This window comes from Microcaecilia unicolor, chromosome 8 (assembly GCF_901765095.1).
Source record: "Microcaecilia unicolor chromosome 8, aMicUni1.1, whole genome shotgun sequence".
Classification (NCBI taxonomy): Eukaryota; Metazoa; Chordata; class Amphibia; order Gymnophiona; family Siphonopidae; genus Microcaecilia; species Microcaecilia unicolor.
Window position 1 is genome coordinate 108,897,448 of NC_044038.1, and position 19,498 is coordinate 108,916,945.

At 43.1% G+C, this 19,498-nt stretch overlaps 1 pseudogene; it reads right to left on the bottom strand.

Moving 5' to 3' along the window:
- Nucleotides 1-19,498, bottom strand: part of LOC115476627 — a 78,676-nt pseudogene that overhangs the window by 6,366 nt on the left and 52,812 nt on the right.

Sequence of the window (19,498 nt, forward strand, 5' to 3'; positions counted from 1 at the left end):
GGTTCATTCTCTTCTTTTAATATTGGGTAACAATGTGGTTCTTTTTCTTCTTTTAATATTGGGTGGCATCCTTTCTCCTACTCTCATGGAATTAAGCAGTTCTTTTTAGTTGTATCCATTAATGTATCTAAACACGCCTTGTAGAATTTTGCCATTATTCCTTCTATTCCAGGTACTGCCTCTGCTTTTTAACTAGGGGTTGATATTCAAAGCAATTCAAACGCCAGGAGAGGCTATCTGGGGATAATCAGCAGCACCGTAACTGGATAGTGCTGCTGAGTATTGTTTCTCACCACCTATGCCAAAACCAGCTAGTTTATGGGTGGTTCAGGGGCAGAGTTAGGATAGAGCAGAAACTTAACCAGTAATCATTTTTTTCTAGTAAGTAAATGCTACTATCAACCTTATGTAAATTATCACAGGATCATTAGAGATCATAAACTCTGAAAAATCAATGAATAAAAATTTCAATAAGGGCAATTCATTAATAAGGCACACAATGGTCACACCCTTTTACACAAATAACTGGACACAAATTAGCACCTGCGGCTTAAGATCCATAAATACTATTCTGTAAGGGTGTGCACAAATGGTATAGTGCCCAAATGCAAGGGAAGCAACCATGTCAGTGGAGCATGGGCGTGCATCCTAGTTATGCACATAAATAATTGAATACTACAAAAGGTACACAAGCCCTCACTGTAGTTAGTAGTGCCCAGTTAAACTGGGTCTATGGCAGGTGTAATTCCACATGCCTACAGGTAAGATGTGCCAATGCCAGGTTACCCTATTATTCTATAACAGAATCTGGGTGCCTAGAGACCATTGTAAAATAGGCTATCACCAGGCAGCATCAGCATGACTAAAAGGTGATGTCCACTTCTTATAGAATTTCCTCAAATCTGAATATCTTGGAAAAAGTCAGTAGAAATTGAAGCGAAATAAGTGCCATGTTTTCTGAGTGCCTACTGTAATTCACTCACTGGGGCCATTTTATAAACATCTTCTTGAGTGTATAAAATTCTTCATGTTCAAGATGTTTATAAAATTATTCCCTTAGTTTTTGAAAGAAATATTTAAAACAAATAAAATAGAGTTTACTGACATTGTATTATATCTATGTTGTTTGGGAATGTTCTTCCATGTTGTGTATTATAGCACTGTTTGTATTGTACTGACAGTTAACATTTTGTTATATGATTGTTCTGTAGTGCTGTTAAATGGTATATTTTTGATACTGTTTCATGTTAGTCCTATTATTAGGTTTCAATTTGCTGTTTCCAAGTTTTCTTCATTGATTGTATTTATGTTTATATTTGGTAATTTTACTATTGTTATGCTATTAAATTGTAAACTTTATGTTAAACTGTACCTGCTGTACACTGCCTTGGGTGAATCTCTTCATAAAGGCAGTTAATAAATTCTAATAAATAAATAAATTGATGCCAACTAATGCTACTGCATCAAAAAAGGTTTCTGTTTAAACCTTCATTCTGATGTGTTTTATTACACAGTACATAATTAGCACATAGACCTGAAAAATGTGCATATACATGTTACTATTGTGCACATTGTATACTTTTGAATGTATAATAATGGCTTTTATTTTAATGTTGATAAGCTTTTGGGTTTATTTAGCTTCCCCGTCTTACCTGGCATGAGTCTTTACCTCCATGCAAGAAACCAGCACAGAACATATTCTTCGTGATTTTGCTAGGATAAGATGCTTTGCAGTCAACATCAGACACAATGGGCAGATCCAAGCACTGAAGGACATCTGGGTACTGACTGTGGATAAGACAAAATGTGATCTTAAAACCTAAATCATAATATTGCCATGAAACCAAAAGACTGAAGACATTGAAACATACTGCTAGGCATTATATAGCACTGTTCTCCGATGGCCGCGGGTATGGTGTTGTGGAAGCCGCTGCACATTATTTAGTTATTTTATTTCAGCTTTAATTTTAAACTGTGCAAAGTAAATGAGAAGTGGCAAGGAATTCAAGAGAGAGGAAAATAAGTGATTAGATATAGTAAGTGATTCTTATGTCTAACTCAGAATAAAAATAGGGATGAAGCCTTTTGAAGCTTGTTCCAAGGAAAGGGTGCAAGAAACAGACAGTGAAAACAGCAAGGACATGGGAATACAAGAAGATTATGAAACAGAGCAGAGACTACAAGGAAAGCATAGCAAAGAAGGGAGACAGTGTAGGGATTGATATTTTACAGGATGCCTTTAAAAAGAAGGGTCATAAATGTTAAGTTGAAAGGCTTAGTGGCTCCAATGACTGTGTAGATCATGAGTGGGAGGCCACTGGAAATCAAGAATATGCAACAAATCAAGAGAAACAATAGGCGGGATATATATTTATTAAACACATGAATGAGAAGCACTACTGGATCAAGAAAAGAGAAGAATTTACCTTCTGCTGGAATCCAGGTGGACTCCTTTGGAGACACTAGATAAATCCGTTTCCAAATGCTCATACAACAGTTGAAACTTTGGATGCTATGATGGCAGCACATGAACTATCTGCTCTCTTTCCAGAAGGCGAAGGTTAAGCTGAGATGGCCTTGACAATTCCATAGATCCTTTTTCTCAATGTCTGACTAGCTGTATTGTGTGCATGCTACAAAGTTCTATTTCATTAATTGCTTTATTGTTTAACTACCTGGTTAACTACATTTTTCTTGTAGTAGTTTAACTACATGCAGTGTTTTTTTTTGTAGAAAAAAAGGTACCGGTATTCATTATTGGTGGGGCCACCATCCATTGCCCTGCCCCTATGGTAGCCCACACCCACAGTAGACACACCCCTTATATCAGCCATGGCGCATATAAGCAATATCATTAAAAATACTATACCAGTATAGGAGCAACAATAACTTGTGATTTTTTTTCATTATAATAATTTCTATAAGCTGTTACAGCTCTAGTATACACAGTGCAAAATAAGACAGCAGATGTAAATTCTCAGATTGGACACCTTCTAACACACTAAATGAAAATAAAATGATTTTTTCTACCTTTGTTGTCCGGTGACTGTTATTCTGAACATGTTGGTCCTAGTCTCTGATTCTGAGGCTCTTTATCTGATCCCTTAACTCTGTTTCCAGGGCTTCCTTTCCATTTATTTCTTTACTTTCCTCCTTGATTTCTTGCCCCTACATCCATAGGTAAAAGCTGGTCCTCTGCGGACTTGACTGGAGGAGGTATAGAGTGGATTCAGCTTTTGCCTATCATCCATGTGTAGATTTTCTCCACTTTTTCCCTTTCCCTCACCTTGTCAGTATGCATCTCCTTCCTCTCTCCATCACGCCCAGCATTTTCCTCTCCCCCTCCATCCATGTTCATCCCACTTCTTCTCTCTTCCCTCCCCTCCATCCATGTCCAGCATTTCAACTCTCTCTCCTCCCCTCCATCCATGTCCAAAATTTCTCCTCTCTCCCCTAAATCCATGTGCATCTCCTCCTCTGTCTTTCCTCCCCTACATCCATGTCCAGCATTTCTCCTCTCCCCCTCCACTCCATCCATGTGCATCTACGTCCTGTCTTCCCTCCCCTCCATCCCTGTCCCAGTATTTCTCCTCTCTCCCTTCCCCGCCAACCATGTGCATCTCTTTCCTTCCCTCCCAACATTTCTCCTCTCTTCCCTGCCCTCCACTCGATCCATGTCCAGCATTTCTCCTCTCTTCCCCTCCATCCGTGTGCATCTCCTTCCTGTCTTCCTTCCACTCCATCCATGTCCAGCATTTCTCCTGCCCTTCCCTCCATCCATCCATGTCCAGAAACTCTGCTCTCTCCCCTAACCCTCTCTTCCCATCCATGTCCAGATTCTCCTCTGCCCCCCCATCTGTGTCCAGCGATTCTCCTCTCTCCCCTGCCCTCCATGTCCAATCCAGCGATTCTCCACTGACCTCCCCTCCCATATCCAGTGATTTCTCCTCTCTTCTCTCCCCTGCCCTCTCCTCCCATCCATGTCCAGCGATTCCTCCTCTCTCCCCTGCCCTCCATGTCCAGCGATTCTCCACTGCCCTGCCCTCCCCTCCCTGTCCAGCGATTCTCCTCTGCCCTCCCCTCCCATCTATGTCCAGTGATTTCTCCTCTCTTCTCTCCCCCTGCCCTCTCCTCCCATCCATTTCCAGCGATTTCTCCTCTCTCCCCTGCCCTCCATGATCCAGCTATTCTCCTCTGCCCTCCCCTCCTCCCGATCTATGTACAGACGATTTCCTCCTCTCTCCCCTCCCCTGCCCTCCCCTCCATGTCCCAGTATCTCCTTTTGCCCCCCCTATCCTCCCCCTCCATGTCCAGTACCTCACCCCAGGCCTCCAACCTAACCCCCCTTTTAGCCCCCTGTCAAGTTCCAGCGCCCCAGCTCCACCTGCCTGCCTTAGCGTCCAGACAGCCCCAATCCCCCACGACGCGTTTAAATCTTTTATTATTTTTTTTTACGTGAAGTCGCAGCGCCGGCGTTAGTGAGAGGACTAGGCTCGCCTCCTCCTGCCTTCCCTTCGTTCCCTCTCAGTGTCCCACCTTCCTGTGACGTAGTTTCCTGTTTCCAGTTGCTCAGAAAAATTCATCAAAACACTTTTTTCACATTTTAACTCATTGACAATAACTGTTAAGGTACAGATGATTTCACATGACATAACAGCTTACGGCAAATGAGTTGTGAATTATTTTTGTACTAAAATAAACATTATTAGGCAAAGTCTCATTGAGACTGAACGTGATTATCAGTGGTAGCACAATTGCAGGAGAGGGGGGATAGGGAATGATTTTGGAAGCTCAATGAAAAATACTATAAATACTTACCTTCAGAGGTTCTCTAATAAATCTACTACTTAGACATGTGTCCTTCTTATTTACTTAAGACGGTACCATCTGACATAGTGGTCTGGCTGACAGTGTTTGTTAATTCCATTTAAATGCTGGGAGTTAGCCCCTTGATTTGGCATGCCTTATGTTAACACCTATACCTGACCAATGGGGGCAGATCTGTCTAATACTACTTTTACTTATGTACTTTGACCCAGTACTTTGAACAACACTGGTAATCTCTACTGTAGACTCCAGAGTTCTTAGATCTCACTTTCCTCTCACAAAGTCCAGCTCTGGTTTTTAGACCTCTCTGGGAACTCCTAGAACTCATCTTTGCCCACTCTTCCTAATGCCTGGGGGACGTCCATCCATGACCCCAGCTACCTTCTTTGTAGGAGAGCTAAAGAAGAAAGAATCTTTTAGTTTCAATGCTAACAGATGTTTCTCTCCCTATGCATCTCTATTATAACACTGGTTAAATACCTGTGAAAGCACTTAGGTAAATAGTAAGTGAGAAGGGAGTTTTAGGATCCCCTATATTACTAAAAACCATAGAGGGTCAATATTCACTCTACTTAAGTAGAAACAGCTCATACCTAGCACTATCTTAGCAATGTTGGAGCAGTCTAGGGGCATTACCGGCATTATCGGTCTTAGACAGACCGAGAACTATAGACCTGTGGCAAGCATGTTTGCTAAACTTATTGAATTTATCCTATATAATAAAACGCACCTCCAACATTCTGAAGCTGACTGCATGGCTGAGGCATTCCTGCTCTCTGTATCCATCTCCTGAATTGACATCATGTACTTCCGGGTTCGTCACAAGCAGAAGTGACCAACCACACAAGGTTCTCGGCTTCAGAATGCTGGAGGTGCATTCTATTAAATAGGATTGGTCAGTTCCTTGAAGCACAGTCAGAGCTCAGCGTCCTGCACAGTAACACTCAGACACCAGAGAGAGGGGGCCTGACACCAGAGAGAGGGAGGGAGGGGGGCCTGACACCAGAGAGGGGGAAGGTATCTCTGTCACACACACACACTCTCTCTCTCACAGTCAATGTCTTTCTCTCTTTCACTTTCAACACACTCTCTCTCACACTGTATCACATTCACTCTCTATGTGTCACACAGTCACTCACACACTCTCTTAGTCTCATACACTCAGTCTCCACAGAGAGTCTGTGTCTCACACACACTCTTTCTCTCGCACACACTGTATCTGTGTGAAAACCACTCTCTCTCACACTGTGTCTCGCATATGCACTTGCACAAACTCTCATTCTCACACACATACTCTCTCACAGACACACTCACACCCAGACTCACTCTCTCTCTCTCTCACACACACACACACTCACACATTACTCTTCTCTCTCTCTCACAGTCACTCTCACATACACTTTCTCAAACATACACACTCCGAGGAAAACCTTGCTAGCGCCGTTCATTTGTGTCAGAAACGGGCCTTTTTTACTAGTTGTTAATAATTAACTCTGTGATTGAGTAGGCTTAGTGGCTCCAATGACTGTGTAGATCATGAGTGGGAGGCCACTGGAATCAAGAATATGCAACAAATCAAGAGAAACAATAGGCGGGATATACATTTATTAAACACATGAATGAGAAGCACTACTGGATTTCTCCTCTCTCCCCTCCCCTCCATGTCCAGTGATTCTCCTTTGCCCCCCCTATCCTCCCCTCCATGTCCAGTAACTCACCCCAGGCCTCCACCGACCCCCCTTTAAGCCCCTGTCAAGTTCTTCAAAACTTCATAACATAGTACTGAAACTTGCTGCTGGAAATGGTAACAGAAATTAGGTTGTTCTCAGGGAAAGCAAATATTCTATTGCAATTGATATTTCAGCTGCTTTTGATGTGGTGAATCATGATTTTTTTTTTGTTTTTTTGTTACATTTGTACCCCACACTTTCCCACTCATGGCAGGCTCAATGCGGCTTACATGGGGCAATGGAGGGTTAAGTGACTTGCCCAGAGTCACAAGGAGCTGCCTGTGCCTGAAGTGGGAATCGAACTCAGTTCCCTAGGACCAAAGTCCACCACCCTAACCACTAGCAGAATGAATGAGACAATTTTAAAGAACTTTTAAAAATGATCATTTGTAGCTTAAGAAAGGATTCTAAGATATCCTCAGAGTGGAATGCAGATTGTGAAGATCCCCAAAGGTCACCATTATCACCCTCTTTGTTTAATATCTATTTAAGTTCAATGGAAATTATATTGCCTACTTTGGGAGTATTGATCTGTTCGTATGCTGACGATATTTTTCTTTTTGTGAAGCCAGGAAAAGTTTGAAGATTCTTGAAAAAGATTGTTGTTAAAATTGATAATTGGGCTAAGGTTATTTTTTTAATTGAATAGATTAAAGTGTTTGGTTTGGGACTATGAGATGTTGCCAGTGAAATGTTTGGAACTGGAATAGGTGAGATATTAGTGATTGAAGGTCATTCAAAAGTATAGGAGGTTATAATTGTTTCAGGTCTAACTTTGAGTTACATGTAGAAGACTTGGTCTAAAAAAATTTTTTTTTCAATTACGGCACTATCTAGCTCTACTCTGATAGTTTTAGCACGGCAGTTTTACTTCCATATTTGCATTATTGGACTTCTGTTGGGACGCATGGGGATCGGACATGCTCGAGGGAGCTCCGTTATTCCCGTCCTAAATTCCCCCCTCGGAGATCTGTTAAATCGAGTTTTTTTAGTGCTCCCGAAAGTAGCAGTAGAACAGAATTAGATTGGGGGTGGTAATGATATGCCAAAACAACTTAAACCCGAAGTATCTACCTCGATCAAAGACATGTACTCAGCAAAGCCTCTAAGGGCCCACAAAGAGTGTGTGATGGCAGGAAGTGGTGGAAAGAACAGCCCAGGTTCATCTGTGGCCGCTACAGAACACACTGTTCTCATTTCAGACAGGTGGCAGTGTATTATTTTTGGAGATTGAACCCTCCAAGGCTGAGATCTTGAGTTGTGTGGATAAATTAAAAGACAAGCTCTCTATACTGGCTGCACGCATGGATGCAACAGAGTCGCGCATTATGGACTCGGAGGAAGCAGCGGCTGGGGATTGCAGTGACCGGGTGTGAATTTTGCAGAGAATGAAGATGTTGCAGGATTAGGTTGAGGACCAGGAGAATGGGAATAGAAGGACCAGTATTCGGATTGTGGGAGTGCCAGAAGGTACAGAAGAAACATCTTCAGCGATCTATTGAAAAAAGTTATTGCTGACCTGCTTCTCGGATTTGCCTAGTTCTCCTCCTACAAAATTGAGCGGGTGCACAGGGAGTTACGCCTGCCTCCGAGAGCTATAATTGTAAAATTCGTCTAGTATCCAGATGTCTGCAAAGACAAGAAAGCCCAGTATAACAATATGGAAATTTGTGTCTATCCAGATCTATGTCTGGAAAACTATCCATAAGTGGAAAGAACTCTAGGGATACAAGCAGGACTTGCAAGCTAAGGGATACCAGGTTGGTTTGTGGTATCCAGACGGTTGATGGTTTTAGTAGAAGACAAACGCTGGTTTCTCTCCACAACTAAAGATGTAAAATCTTTTCTGAGAACCCTTGGACAAGATGGCGCTGTGGCACTGCCTGCGAGAAGTCAGTCACAGAGGACCTCACCTTAGCGATTAAGATGGAGTGCACTGCCAAAAAGAACGGAGGAAAGGGGCGGCACACACAGGCTGGGTCTGGCTGAGCTCTCCAACAACTGGGCTGATCAGCATACTGGAGCTTCAATGTGCAGCTTGAGGATATCAGCCAGGAGCAGTGAATTGTCAGAGGGAGACAACTCCTCCAATGCAGAGGAAGGCTCTGCCTACTGCTAGAGCAAACTGCACATGTGGTGGATGGAGGCCTTGGCAGCAGTTCCCAATGGATGGAGATCTCGTGACAGTTTATTCCCACCTGGAATGGAGGTTTGTTTTATAGGGTTTGGAAAAATGGGGAGGTATGCACAATGACTGGTGATCGGCTTACGCAGGGCAGCAGATGAATACTATAATGGTGCTACCTGATCTGCTTGGCCCCCAATATGCTACAAAGTTAGGTGCTTACTAAATCTTAGAATGTTGATGTGTTAATTCTTCTACTCTACAATGTTGGCAGCTTTATACTGACAGAACTGTTTTCACTGTTAGGACAGGGATTGGAGGTTACTTAGTAGGGGATAGACAGGTTTGTCAGGTTGTTGGGCATGGGAGGTTTGGGGAGGAAGGGGTAGAGGGTGGGATGCATTGATGGAATGTGGTTGGAGATGGATGACTGAGTGTGGAAGGAACTTCTGGCTATTACAGGATGGCTGGCTGAGATGAAGGATTATAGTAATTGCACAGTTGAGCGCAGCATGTGATGTAGAGGATTTTCCTAATGCCTATAGAACACACAAAATTTGTATCCTGGAATGTTAGGGGGCTGAATAGTCCTGTTCAATGGAAACAGATTCTGGAAGTTCTAAAAAATGAGCATATCGACATTGCATTATTGCAAGAAACTAAGCTTACCCCAGAAAAATCGATTAAATTAAAAAGAGGGGGATGGGGAGAGGTTTACTTTTCCTCAGGGGAAAAAAAAAAAAAAAAAGAGGTGTAGTTATTCTGATTATGAACACGCTTCTGATTAGGAACATGCTTCCATTTGTTTTATGTGATTCTAAAACAGATGAGGAAGGGATAGTTATTTGTATCAAGGGGAGAGTAGATGATGTGACTCTTGCAATTTTAAATTTGTATGCCCCAACGGAATCAAAGGATAAATTTTTTGAGAAAGCATTTAAAACATTTCTACTACCTGGAGATGGGGGTCTTTTTTATTGCATGGGATTTTGATTGCACTATTGGGCCTTTGGATTCATCTCATAAAGGGTCCAGGGCTTATACCAAAGACAGTAGAAGCCTTCGTGCCCTTCTGGCTAAATGGAAGTTAGTGGATATCTGGAGGGAACAAAACAAGACTATACAGAGTTTTGGCCCTTTTTGTGTCTAAATTATTTAATTCTAAAAGGGAGGGGTTCTGCTACCCAGTAGCATGTAAAAGGCAAGGGTGGTGATGCTCTCTAAACCCAGTAAGGATGCCTCACAGTGTTCTAGCTATCGCCCCATTGCACTCAAATACCAACATGAAACTTTTTGCGACGGTATTAGCATCTCGACTGGAAAAATAAATGCCCAAATTGGTGCACTGTGACCAAACTGGGGGATAATGTTCAGAGGGCAGTTAATTTGATAGAATGGATTCATCAAGATAAACTTAAGGCTATGTGTGTGGCCATTGATGCGAAAAAAAGCATTCAACAGGGTTGAATGGGAGTTTCTTCTTTTGGTGACACGGAAGACGAGGTTGGGAGGGAAATATGGTCAATGGGTTTACTCTCTGTATGTGCCCCCCTCTAGTCAATCATGGTAATGGGTAGGATTCTGAGCCTTTTTGGTTAGGGAAGGGGGCCTTCGGGGCGGCCTTTGCCTGTATTGCGGCGAGGCCGGTCACTTCATCAGCTCTTGCCCCGCACGGCCGGAAAACGCCACTCCCAAGGTGCCCTGAGGGGAGGGGTCTTGGGGCACTCTAATCCCCTACCAGACAATCTGATTACTCTCTCTTGCGGTGGCAGGAGACGGTGGTTCACACCCGAGCTTTATTGGATTCCGGGCCGGGGGAAATTTTATTTGTCAGGAACTCCTGCGGCAGATGGGATGGCCTATACTGCCCTATCGGCCCGCTTTGCAAGTGACGTCCATCCAGGGAACAGTGTTACCCCAGCCTATCACTGAGGTGACTCCATTTTTGGGGCTCCAGGTGGGGGAAGACCACCGTGAGGAGGCTCAATTTCTGATTTTGCCCCGTACCATTCATCCCGTGGTACTGGGCCTGCCCTGGTTACGGCGGCACACACCTGTCATAGATTAGACTTTAGGGAAGATTCAAGCCTGGGGTGGCGCCTACTACTACTACTACTATTTAGCATTTCTATAGCGCTACAAGGCATACGCAGCGCTGCACAAACATAGAAGAAAGACAGTCCCTACTCAAAGAGACCTGTTTGAAGGGTCGGGAATCCAGCTGCCCCGCGGTAGTGGCCACTCCTAGCACTGTGCCAGTCTGTCAAGCTGCTCTGCCAGAAGAGTACCGGGATTTCGCTGATGTGTTGAACACATGGATTGAATCCCTTGGAAGCGGATGTGCTACCCCCACATCGGTCCTTTGATTGCGCTATCAATCTGATGACCGGCAAGATGCCACCGCGGGGCCGACTCTGTACACTGTCCCGAGAGGAATCAAAGGTCATGCAAGCTTACATCCGGGAGAATCTCCAGAAAGGGTTCATTCGCCCCTCCACGTCCCCTGCCGGAGCAGGATTCTTTTTGTGACCAAGAAAGATGGCTCCTTGAGGCCCTGCATCGACTACCGGGGCTTAAAATGCCATCACCGTAAAAGACCGATATCCTCTGCCCCTTATTCCAGAGTTGTTTGATCGGCTGCAGTGGGCCCAGATCTTCACCAAATTGGACCTCCGTGGAGCCTACAACTTGGTCCATATCCGGCAGGGGGACGAATGGAAAACTGCGTTTAATACGCATGAGGGGCACTTTGAATACCGGGTGATGCCCTTCGGCCTGTGCAACTCTCCAGCGGTGTTCCAGAGGTTCATGAACTTCGGCCTTGAAGACCTGCTTTATTTTACGGTAATTGTATACCTAGCCGACATCCTGATTTTTTCCAAAGATACCCAGGAGCATGTGGCCCACGTTTGGACCGTCCTCCAGCGCTTGCGGCAGTATCGCTTGTTTGCCAAACTCAGCAAATGCTCTTTCACCAGCAGACTCTGCCTTTTTTTGGGACATATTCTATTACCTGGGGGTCTGCGAATGGATCCAGACAAACTCCGCGCTATCCGGAAGTGGCCCCAACCCCAAGGCCTGAAGGCGCTGCAACGGTCCTGGGGTTTGCTAATTACTACCGTCAATTTATTCCCCATTATTCTCAATTGACAGCCCGGCTGACAGCGCTCACTAAGAAGCATGCAGATGTTAGGAACTGGCCGGTTGAGGCGCAAACGGCGTTCAGTCAGTTGAAGAAAGCATTTGAATCCGCTCCCATCCTTCAGGCCCCGGATCCGGACAAACCTTTTGTGGTAGAGGTGGACGCCTCTGCTTTGGGCGCCGGGGCAGTCCTCTCTCAAGTTAACGCCAAGGGCCGGCGTCAACCCTGTTTTTCTTCTCCCGAAAGTTTTCCCCAGTGGAACGCAATTACACTGTAGAAGATAGAGAACTGCTGGCTTTGAAGTTAGCCCTGCAAAAGTGGAGACATCTGCTGGAAGGGGCAGAGCATCGATTTACAGTGATCACGGATCACAAGAATCTCTTGCATCTGCAGGAGGCCCAAAGGCTGAATCCATGGCAGCCCGCTGGTCGTTGTTCTTCGCCAGGTTCCGGTTTCAACTTGTGTTCCGGTCGGCTGCGCAGAATACCCCTGCGGACTCCCTCTCCAGAGCCTTCGAAGTTCCAGAGGATATTGAGGAACCTCATCCTATGTAGGATCCGGCTTGCCTCTGTGCGGCCCGAGGTGGGGTCACCCCAACGCGGGAATTCGTACCTCCGCAGAACCGGGAAAAAGTAATGCACTGGGGACATTCATCTGTATGGGCCGGACACTTTGGGTTTCAAAAAACCCTCCGTCTGATTTCTCGACAGTACCGATGGCCTCGTATGAACCAAGATATCCTTCAGTTTGTCACGACCTGCCCCACCTGTGCCCGGACCAAGTCTGTTGTGGGGCGCCCCTGGGGGGATCTGCAGCCCTTGCCCATTCTAGCCGTCCCCTGGGAGGAATTGTCTATGGATTTCATTACGGATCTTCCCCGCTCCCTGGGGCACACTGTGATTTGGGTGGTGGTAGACCGGTTCTCCCGTATGGCACACTTCGTTCCCCTGCCAGGGCTTCCGTCGGCAGCACTGTTAGCCCAGCAATTCATCCAGCACATTTTCCGGCTCCATGGGCTACCAGTCAGGATCATCAGCGACCGAGGAGCCCAGTTCACTTCATGATTCTGGAGAGCCCTGTGTTCCGCCCTGGGGGTTGTTACCCATTTCTCCTCTGCCTACTATGGGCAGTGATTTGAACCCCATATACAATCAATTTCTGGACAGAATATATTCACCTAAGTGCTTATAAACATTCATTTAAAAAGGATTGCTGCATTAATTAACTGTTAGCGTATATCACGTGGTGGAGCATAACAATTGAATGTTACAGCACTTTCGGAGTAGAAGAGAGAACACATTTTTAGGGTAAGAATCAGGTTTTACAAACTTTAAAGTCGACTATACTGAAGTTTAGCTGCTACTTAGCTGCCACTTAGCTGCCGATTATATGCTCTAGCTAGTATTTAATGTTAGTTGTTATGCTCCACCACGTGATATATGCTAACAGTTAATTAATGCAGCAATCCTTTTTAAACTTTGTTTTGAAAACATGTTTTCCTATTAGTTTTTGGGTCTGTAAAATTCTTAAGCTATACGCTGCTACTGTTTAGAAGGAATTGTTAGTATTAGTCCCATCATAGAGCTCACGATTTGAAATGAATGTTTTATAAGCACTTAGGTGAATATATTCTGTCCAGAAATTGATTGTATACGGGGTTCAAATCACTGCCCATATATTAGTAAAGAATCTCTTTTTAAATATGACTAAGGCATTAGATGGTGTCATTGTACAATTTATAGCTCTGTTTTTTTTGTCTTTTAGAACTGTTTTTAGGAACAATTAAGGAGTGACTAGGTTTTAGATTCACTCCTACTAGGTATGTACAATGGGACTTTTTATGTCTCCCCCCCCCCCCCATATGTTTTGAAAATATATATGTTTTATCATATTTTAGTCTTTGCAATATGTCAATATTATTGATTTGATTTGGTTTTTATACATGTTGATTTAAAACTGATTATTATGAATTATATATATGTGATTTTAAGCATTTTGGATATTAATTATATTATATATGTGATTTTTCTATATGTTATTATGGGGTAATTAATTATATATATGCATATGTATGGTTATATATGGTTTATATTTTGTTTTTATAGTTTACCCCTGACGCAGCCTGAGGGCGAAACATGGCCACGTCGGGTATTGTTCCAATAAATTTCTTACCCCCTCTTTGTAGATAGACGGCTTCTGATAAGTGATATTAGCAATAATTTTGGCTGTAGGTTTAGAATAAAGTACTTTAATTGTACAGATGTTGCACCGAACAGTTCAAGGACAGAGAATAGATAATTTATTTATTTATTACATTTGTATCCCACATTATCCCACCTCTTTGCAGGCTCAATGTGGCTTACAATTCATCGTGGATACTGGAAATAGAAGAATATACATTTGGTTTTATAGAAAGCTTTGGGTACATGATGGTGAAATACATGATAGTGTTACAGCAAAGACATTAAAGAGCATAAAGAACATTTCTGGATATCTTAAAGAATGAACAGTTACACGTGTTGATCTTTGTGGTATATTCTGTCAAAGAGATAAGTTTTCAGCAGTTTGCGGAAGTTGGTCATTTCATAGACCGTTTTCAGGTTGCGTGGCAGTGCGTTCCAGAACTGTGTGCTTGTATAGGAGAAGGTTGATGCATGCATTAATTTGTATTTCAAGCCTTTACACATGGGAGGATGAAGATTGAGGAATGTGCGAGAGGATTTTTTCGTGTTTCTGGGTGGTAGTTCTATTAGGTCTGACATGTAGGCTGGGGCGTCACCATGGATAATTTATGGACCAAGGTACAGAGTTTGAACGTGATGCGTTCTTTGAGTGAGAGCCAGTGTAGTTTTTCGCGTAGGGGTTTTGCGCTTTCGTATTTTGATTTGCCGAATATAAGTCTGGCTGCTGTGTTCTGGGCTGTCTGGAGTTTTTTGAGTATTTGCTCTTTGCAGCCAGCATAGAGTGAGTTACAATAGTCCAGATGACTAAGTACCAATGATTGTACCAGGTTGCGGAAGACATTCCTTGGAAAAAATGGTCTGACTCTTTTTAGTTTCCACATTGAGTGAAACATCTTTTTAGTTATGTTTTTCGCATGATTCTTGAGTGTTAGGTGTCGGTCAATGGTGACTCCGAGAATTTTTAGGGTGTCCGAAACTGGTAGACTTAGGTGTGTTGATGGTGGTAAATTCCTTCTTGTTGTATTGCGAGGCGAGTACTAGGCATTGGGTTTTTTCTGCATTTAGTTTCAGTTGAAATGCATCTGCCCAGGAATTCATAATATGTAGGCTTTGGTTGATTTCATAGGAGATTTCTCTTAGATCATGTTTGAATGGGATAAAGATCGTTACATCATCAGCGTATATATATGGGTTTAGATTCTGATTCGATAGTAGTTTAGCCAAGGGTGTCATCATCAGGTTGAATATGGTCGGTGAGAGGGGAGATCCCTGTGGAACTCCGCATTCAGGTGTCCAAGTAGCTGATGTAGTCGAATTTGAAGTCACTTGATATGAGCGGGTGGTTAAGAACCCTTTAAACCAATTGAGAACGTTGCCTCCGATTCCGAAGTATTCAAGGATGTGTAATAAAATTCCATGGTCAACCATGTCAAATGCGCTTGACATGTCGAATTGTAACAGTAGTATGTTGTTGCCGTTTGCTATCAATTGTTTGAGTTTGGTAATAAGCGTGACTAGTACGGTTTCCGTACTATGATTAGAGCGAAATCCTGACTGGGAATCGTGTAGTATTGAGAACTTGTTTAGATACTCTGTAAGTTGTTTGGTCACCATACCTTCTGTTATTTTGGTGATTAAGGGAATAGATGCTACTGGTCTATAGTTCGTTAGTTCATTGGCATTTTTCTTTGCATCCTTGGGTATGGGGGTGAGTAAAATGTTGCCTTTCTCCCCTGAGAAGAGTCCATTTTGTAACATAAAGTTCACATGGTTAGTTAGGTCCATTATAAATTGTTGGGGGGCCGACTTCATGAGGTTGTTTGGGCATATATCTAATTTGCAGTGAGATTTGGCGAATCTTTTAAGTGTTTGTGAGATAAGATCTTCTGGTAGTATAGAGAATTCAGTCCAGATCCTGTCTGATGGGTAGACTCCAGGGTCTGGGTCTAGGCACTCTAGGAGTGTAGTGTATTCGATTGGGCTGGCTGGTATTTTGAGTCGCAGTTGTATGATTTTCTCCTTGAAGTATTTCGCCAAGTCGTCGGCTCCTGGAGTGTCTTTGCTGTTGTTGGTGACTGGGGTAGTGTCTAATAATTTATTCACGAGTTGGAAGAGTTTGTGTGTGTCTTTGTAGTTTGGCCCAACTTCAGTTTTGTAGTATTGTCTTTTGGTTTGTCTTATGGTATATTTGTATTTCCATCGGAGTTGTTTCCAAGCGTTAAGAGTGGGATCGTCTTTCTTTTTGTTCCACGCACGTTCTAACTTGTGTTTTGAGTTTTTTCAGTTCTTCATTGAACCATGGTATTGAGTTTTTTTAGGGTAATGCCATTCTACCCTATCAAAAGCCTTCTCTGCATCTAGGGACTTAGCTATGATAGGGCAATCTTGAGATTTAGCAATATGCAATAACTGAAAGAATAATCTAGAATTGTCTGATATTAATCTATTTGGCATAAAGCCAATTTGGTTTGGAGAAATCACCTTACTGATAATTTTCTTCAGTCTGTTAGCTAGTCATTTTGCATAAATTTTGTAATCTGAGTTAAGGAGAGAAATAGGTCTATAGTTTTGTACTAGTTGAGGATCTTTATTAGGTTGAGGAGTGGCCTAGTGGTTAGGGTGATGGACTTTGGTCCTGAGGAACTGAGTTTGATTCCCGGCACAGGCAGCTCCTTGTGACTCTGGGCAAGTCACTTAACCCTCCATTGCCCCATATAAGCCACATTGAGCTTGCCATGAGTGGGAAAGCATGGGGTACAAATGTAACAAAAAAAAAAATTGTAATGATAGCTACTGTAAATCTACTGGACAAAACAGTGAAGGGATCTAGAGGGGCATAATTGAACGTCGCCAGCGAAATAGATTGCTGGTGATCTATTTTGGCAGCGGCGCAACAGCTGGCCGGAACCGTATTATAGAAAAAGATGGCCGTCTATCTTTTTTTTTTCGATAATACGGTTTAGCCTGGCCAAATGCCAGAGTTCGCCGGGTTTGAGATCGCCGGTTTTGTTTTTCAGCGATAATGGAAAAAAATGCCGGCCATCTCAACCCCGGCTAAATCCAAGGCATTTGCTCATGAGAGGACCCAGCATTTGTAGTGCACTGGTCCCCCTGACATGCCAGGATACCAACCGGGCACCCTAGGGGGCACTTCTAAAAATTAAAACAAATATATACAAATACCTCCCAGGTGCATAGCTCCCTTACCTTGGGTGCTGAGCCCCCAAATCCCCCCAAAACCCACTCCCCACAACTCTATACCCTTATGGGTGAAGGGGGGGCACCTACATGTGGGTACAGTGGGTTTTGGGGAGGGGGTTTGGAGGGCTCAACACTTACCACCACAAGTGTAACAGGTGGGGGGGGGGGGGGGAAAGGCTGGGTCCGCCTGCCTGAAGTCCACTGCAACCAACAAAAACTGTTCCAGGGACCTGCATACTGCTGTGAGGAAGCTGGGTATGACATTTGAGGCTGGCATACAGGCTGGCAAAAAAGGTTTTTATTTTTATTTTTTTAGTGTGGGAGGGGGTTGGTGACCACTGGGGGAGTACGGGGAGGTCATCCCCCATTCCCTCCGGTGGTCATCTGGTCAGTTGGGGCACCTTTTTGAGGCTTGGTCGTGAAAATAAAAGGACCAAGTAAACCCGGCGAAATACTGCTTTTTTTTCCCATTATCCATGAAAGCCGGCCATCTGGTAGCCACGCCCATGCCCGCCCATGTCCCGCCTTCACTGTGCTGCCGACATGCCCCCTTGAACTTTTGCCAGCGCAGCGACGGGAAAGCGGCGATGGTGTCAAAAAAGCCGCTTTCGATTATACCGATTTCACCGCTTTTGAGAGATCGCTGGCTATCTCCCGATTTATTTCGGAAGATGGCCAGCGATGACTTTTGAAAATAAGCCTGCTAGTGAACTAAATAATTGCGTGAGTCAGAGAGAGAGAGAATTTAAGAATATTTTATAAAACTCAGTGGGAATGCCATCTGGGCCAGGTGTTTTATGGGAAGGAAGATCTTTGAGAGCCTGCATAATTTCTTGCACACTGAATGGGTCCGAAAGGAATTTCCTATCTGAGAGGGACCATTGTGGATGTATAAGCTGAGACAGAAAGTTACTTATTTTTCCAGAATCTGTGTCTATTTCTGATGTGTACAATTCGTTATAGAATTGATGAAATGATTTAGAATTTCAGTGGCCAAGGTGACATTTTGTTTTTGTAATTCCTAACAGAAGGAATTTGGATTTTAGTTTTTTTATGTTTAAGATAGTTAGCTACAATCTTGCCACTTTTATTACCTCCAATATAATATTGAGTTTTGGTTTGGAAGATCTCTTGCAAGGCCGATTAACTTACACTTTTATTATACTCATATTTGAGCTGACAGAGTTTGTTTAAAAACTGCTTATCTTGCGAAACAATAAATTTGTTTTAATAATCTTTAATTTACTTTTCTAGACTATCAAGTAGAATACTTTGTTCTTTCTTTTTAAAGGCTGCTCTAGAGATTATTTCTCCTCTTAATGTTGCTTTGAAGGCTTCCCAGATAGTAAGTAGTGGTAAAGCTTCTGTTGTATTATTATGGAAAAATTCAGAGATAAAGGATGTAATTTGAGCCTTAACATTATCGTCCTGCAAGAGGTTAGTGTTAAGGCGCCAAATAGGAGACTTAGTAGAGGACTGACGTATAGAGGATATACTTAAAGAAATGGGGGCATGATCAGAGATAACAATTGGATGTATTAAAGCATCTGTGACTGAAGGGAGCAGGATGGCAGAAAGAAGGAAGTAATCAATTTTGGAGAAACTGCTGTGAGCTGAGGAGAAATAGGTATAATCTCTTGTGTCAGGGAATTTTGTCCTCCAAGGGTCTATCAAATTAAACTGAGTCATTACAGAATGCAGCGTAATAGTAGCCTGAGAACATTTATCTAGCCATCTGTCAAGTGGGAAATTAAACTCTCCGGATATAAGTAGAGGAATTGAATCAAAAGAGGAGATTGTATGGAACAGTGTGTGAAAAAAGTCTGGAGAGTCAATGTTAGGTGCATATATGTTTACCAAGAGGAGCTGTTGTGAGGCGAATTCTACTCTTACAATTAACCAGCGTCCTTCGACATCAACCATATGCTCAATTATGTTAGGTTAAAGATCTTTATGAAAGAGTATCGAAACTCCATTCCTTCTACCTATTAAAGGGGCATCTATAGATTGCGATAAGCATTTGTAAGGGGAGATCATTTTGTTTAAACTGGGAATGTGAGTTTCCTGCAAAAAAAATAATTGATGGTCTAAATTTCCTAAGGTGTGTGACTATTTTCTTACATTTAACTGGATGTTTTAAACCATTAACATTCCAGAAGACAATCCTAAGAGCTGTATTGGATGGATTATCAGCCATTGTGATGCCTAATGAATCTAGCAGGAAGGTCTACTAATGATAGTAACAAAAGCAGAAATGGGAAGGAATCTCTTCTCTATGCATAGTTAAACC